The 5629-nt window shown below is 32.4% G+C and overlaps 1 non-coding gene across 1 annotated transcript; it reads left to right on the forward strand.

Moving 5' to 3' along the window:
• The first annotated feature begins 4843 nt into the window (after positions 1 to 4843).
• On the forward strand, positions 4844 to 4918 carry Trnai-aau. Its single transcript has one exon. It is a non-coding gene; the product is annotated as a tRNA-Ile (tRNA).
• Positions 4919 to 5629: the final 711 nt, after the last annotated feature.

Below are 5629 nucleotides of genomic sequence, written 5' to 3' on the forward strand. Positions count from 1 at the left end.
CTCACAGAAACAAATTTGCCATTTAATAACACGATTCACGAGAACCCGATTATCTCCTGCTGTAGCTTTGGCACAAAACACCACTAATTACACAGTTCTACACGATAAAACAGTTACACGAAATACCGAAATTGTTGATCAGCTGTTTTTTATTCCAGTGCGGTTAACCAACTTAGGAAATTTAATAAAAAAACAAAAAATAATCTGGCCATTTCGCATGATTAATGTAAACAAATAAATGGGAAAATGTTTTGCGATCAAATTTTATTTTCGAAACATTTGTTTGAGTGGTAAAAATTTTTTATTAAAAAAAAATACCAACGTAATAAAACATTGAATTATTTTTATTTACAAGCAAAATTTAATTTAACAGTTTAAATCTTTGTTTTTCTCAATTTATCTCTATCATTATAGGAACAAATACAATTTTCCTGAACAGTTGCCGCCACAGCTCTTATGATGTATTATATAACTGAAATAAACCTCGATTTTTTTGGTAACTTATTTACTGTTTTAATTTTTAGGACCTTTGATTATATCAATTTTATCATCAAGAAATTAGAATTCCTCTATCCATTAATGTTTGTTGATTTTATGTATTTTATTACCAATTTAACAAAGTAATTGTACATCAAACTTAAAAAATATTGTTTCGTGCCCCATTTTTTTGCATTTAAACCCTGAATCCCTCAAAAACTACTACAGGTACAGTTCTGAAACCTATTTTATTAGCTTTATCAGGTAAAAATACATAAGAATCCACGATATTTCTTACTTAATTAACCTTTCCAAAAGTTCAGTATGGCTTTATTTTACTCTTTACCCAGGAATTCAGGCGAAATCTTTTCGCTAGCTGTAACTCGCTAACGAAGCGTTTTCGGACCTATGTTTATATAACATTTTTTCATTATTTTTTACTAGTACAATGTGCTGTAGAAGTGGGGGGAGAACTTCATGAATCACCCTGTATATACAGGGTGTTCTGAAAAAAGGTGCCCATAAGTCAGGGCGTGATTCCTCACATCAAAATAAGAAAAAAAGGTCTAATTAACATAGGTCCGAAAATGCTTAGTTTACCAAGTTATACAGGGTGAAAGATTTCGTCTGAATTTCAGTTCCCCTGTTTGCAACGAAGCTTCGGGTATTTGTTGGCTGTTAATTAAGATGTACAATTTAGCGTACTTTATGTAAAATGAACTGAAAAATTGAATAAAACCGTTTCCAGACCTGTAGCTACAGTAATTTTTAAGATATGTGACGAAATAACGCGAAACTTGGTCCCGAGAAACAAGTTACATTTAGGTTTGAAGCAGATTTACTATGTTAAATGTACAATAAACACAAAATATTTTTTCACGGTACTTGTAGAAAATTTAATTTCGAAGAGAAATATGTAAAATAAGTCTATAATAGACAAACGCAAACTTTAAAAAATAATCCTTAATTACATACAAAACGCATGAAAAATAGACAAAATCTGTTAAGCTCTCTACAAATGTAATATTGAAATTAAAACAGCTGTTTTATTAAAATATTTGATTTGAGAAACAAAATAATTTCTATTTAAAACATATGTTTTAACAATGTAACATTGTTTATAATAATTTAAATAAAACATTACAAGCAGCTATTTTTCCATTGCTCATTAAGTGCGGTGTGTTGATCTGTACTTTAATACAAGTTAGTGCGAGTGCCGTTGAAGTTAATTTTTGATAGCTAATAATATCTTATTCATCATGGCAGGTAATATGAATATTATGTACACTAATGGTGAAATGGCAGACATGCATTTAATGTTCGGTCTTGCACATTGCAACAGTCGTCAGGCTAGACGACTCTATCAGGAACATTTTCCTCATAGACAGTTACCGACTCATAAAATGTTTTCTTCCATTCATAGAAGGCTAAGCGAGACGGGAACCTTTAAATCTGGAAAAGTTGGTAGATCAGGACGGCCACGTACAACGTGTACAGCTGAATTGGAGGAGGGCGTGTTGGACGAAATAGAGAATCATCCTGGGAAGAAGTACTAGAGAACTAGCCTTGGATTTCGGTGTTTAGTAATTCAATTGTCTGGAAGATTTTACACGAGCAGCAAGTGCATTCTTATCACTATCAAAGGGTCCAGGCTCTTTTGCCTCGAGATTACTTTCCTCGTGTTCAGCTATGCCAATGGCTTATCCAAAGGTGAAGAAATCCACATTTTTTAAATTACATTATCTTTACTGATGAAGCAAAATTTTCAAGAATGGCTATTCTTAACACCCACAATACTCACATGTGGGCAATTGAAAATCCACGTGCTATTTTAGAGAACCGTCACCAATATCAGTTTTCTATAAACGTATGGGCTGCTATTCTGGGTGATAAAATTTTTATTAGTTTTTTACCTGATACGCTCAATGGTGAAAATTATTTACATTTCTTGACGACTAATCTGAATGAGTTACTCGAAGATGTGCCACTATACACACGCAACAAACATGTGGTTCATGCAGGATGAAGCTCCAGCTCATTACACATTACAAGTAAGAGAATTTTTAAATGAAGCATATCCAAACAGATGGATTGGTCGAGGAGCCCCAGTAGCATGGCCTGCAAGGTCACCTGACCTCAATCCTCTAGACTTTTTCTTATGGGGACATTTAAAGACGCTTGTCTACGACTCGCCTGTGGATACCATAGAAGAGTTGCGAATAAGGATTGTTAACGGGATTCAAAGGATACGTGAAGACACCTGGGATCTTCGAAAGAGTTCGGCAGTCTATGAGAAGACGGCTGGATGCTTGTATTTTGAATGAGGGGAAACATTTTGAACATCTACTGTGACGTGGTTAGTTTTTTAGGACAAGTGTAACTTTTTTGTTGAATAATAATTCAGATAACTTTTTTATGTATGATAATGTATGATTGTTAAAAATATTTACTTGATAAAAAATAATAGTAACTCATTAATTTGTTTTAATAAAAACAGCTGTTTTAATTTCAATATTACATTTGTAGAGAGCTTAACAGATTTTGTCTATTTTTCATGCGTTTTGTATGTAATTAAGGATTATTTTTTAAAGTTTGCGTTTTGTCTATTATAGACTTATTTTACATATTTCTCTTCGAAATTAAATTTTCTACAAGTACCGTGAAAAAATATTTTGTGTTTATTGTACATTTAACATAGTAAATCTGCTTCAAACCTAAATGTAACTTGTTTCTCGGGACCAAGTTTCGCGTATTTCGTCACATATCTTAAAAATTACTGTAGCTACAGGTCGTCCTGGAAACGGTTTTATTCAATTTTTCAGTTCATTTTACATAAAGTAACGCTAAATTGTACATCTTAATTAACAGCCAACAAATACCCGTAGGGCTTTGTTGCAGCAGGGGAACTGAAATTCAGACGAAATCTTTCACCCTGTATAACTTGGTAATAAGCATTTTCGGACCTATGTTAATTAGACCTTTTTTTTCTTATTTTGATGTGAGGAATCACGCCCTGACTTATGGGCACCTTTTTTCAGAACACCCTGTATATATATATATTAATATATATATATATATATATATATATATATATATATAATATATATAATATATATACTCTTTGTGCACATGTAGATTTACATGTCATACTTCAAAATGGAAACACTGTTTATGTTATGCAGGTGGAAACTAATTAATTGGCCGAGTTTTCGCGCCAAGTTTCGCAACGAACTGGAGGCTGAAAATCACTTCTGTCGGTCTGCCCACACAATATATCGAAAAGCAAAATGACCAAAAGGCACGAAATTGGCATCAAGCTTCAATTCTATATGAGGAACACTAAGTGCCATGACGGTGCAAGTCACTCTTTGGAATTTAGCTGAGTCAGGTAATATTGCAGGGTGACATGGCATTGGTATTTATGGATAACCATGGTGGCAACGAGAAACTAAAAACAGGAATAAATAAATTTGTAAACAAACTGCGTGCATAATGATATGTGAACAAAAGACATATTTTATTCAGGGAGTGATAAAATTAATGTTGAAAGTCCAAATGTTAAAAGGTCGGTGACAAGATTTTGATTTTTTTAACCGCACTCTTGCGATGCAACTATCCTCACTATTCGAAACATGCTATGATACCTGAGAACCATTTCTTCCGTAGACATGTTCTATGAAACTTTTTCTTCACAGACAAGAATGTGTGAGCATGTCCAACCATAAAATATCGTTGAACTTAATTTTCGTGTAAATCTTTTTTCTGTAAGATAGCCCGCTTGTATTATACGCCCGTAGGACATTTCAAGAATGAATGAGTTGTAGATTAGAAATGTTGCGTGCAACTTTAACAACGCCAGCTGTTACGCGACACGTGACATGGCCGTTACCTATCCTACGATTGTTGATAGAAGTTACGGATAAACAAAATCTGACACCTTTACTTCATAAAAATACTAAACATACCACTAAACCGCATTGATGTACAGTAGGCTACAAATTTTCACATTTCTCAAATTATTTATATTTCTTATCTGATTGGCCGTATCAAGTTCCATAGCATTATTACTATAGCAAATTACAGCCAAACCAAAACAAAAAAGCTTCCTTTAAGAATCTAAGAACAGTGTGATGGATGATGGTATGCGACACTGCGTTTGAAATTTGGACAACAGTTTTATAGACGATTGAACCCTATTTTTTTTTATTTCCCTTAAAGGAGAAAGAACAGATTTGCTACGATTTAATAATAAATAAACATACTGTATTAACATTCACTTCACTAGTCTTTTGCAAAGACACATAATAAATTTACAAGGATATAACCAATCCACTGAAGTAAAGCTGTAGAGCTCGGGAGCACAACTGGCCCATTAGCTCAGTTGGTTAGAGCGTCGTGCTAATAACGCGAAGGTCGGCGGGTTCGATCCCCTCATGGGCCACCTATACTTTTGCATCAAAAAATTTTTTTTATATTCGCAATAATCAACTAAGAAATTCCTTTCTACTCTTACTTATTATTCATGATCTGGGTGTGAATTAATTAATGCTCTGTACTGTGCAACAATGTAAAATAATTACACTTACAAATTATAAATCTAATTTACTATTATATACAGTGAAAAATTTTATTTATGCTAATACTGAAATAATTTCGGAACATATTTGTAACGCAATATTTGATAATACACAAAAATATGTCATGTTTTCAATCTTACACTTTTAAATTACTGAATTTTACACGATACAAAAAAACGTAAAAAAACCATTTCAAATCCATTTAGAATTTATTTTTGATCAGTTAATACATTAATATAACTTGGAATTTAACTATCTATAATACTTAAAGCACATAAATATTATTAAGGGTTAAATTAATGAAACAAATAAATGTTGCATTTATTTAATCTAGCATTTAAAAAGGTCTAAATATTCAAAGCTTACGTATGCGGTGTACGTTTATTGTGTATAATAAACGTTACAAAAACGATGTCATTTAAACTCTACACCATATTATTAATTGTTAAAACAACAATAAAATTCAATAACACTGTTTTTAAGTCAAGCTTGAAGATAAAACCATACAAATTATAGACAATATAATTCACTCGGATGAAAAGGATTGGTACAACCACTGAAGTACGAATACTGAA

The sequence above is a fragment of the Homalodisca vitripennis genome, chromosome 2 (assembly GCF_021130785.1).
Source record: "Homalodisca vitripennis isolate AUS2020 chromosome 2, UT_GWSS_2.1, whole genome shotgun sequence".
Taxonomy (NCBI): Eukaryota; Metazoa; Arthropoda; class Insecta; order Hemiptera; family Cicadellidae; genus Homalodisca; species Homalodisca vitripennis.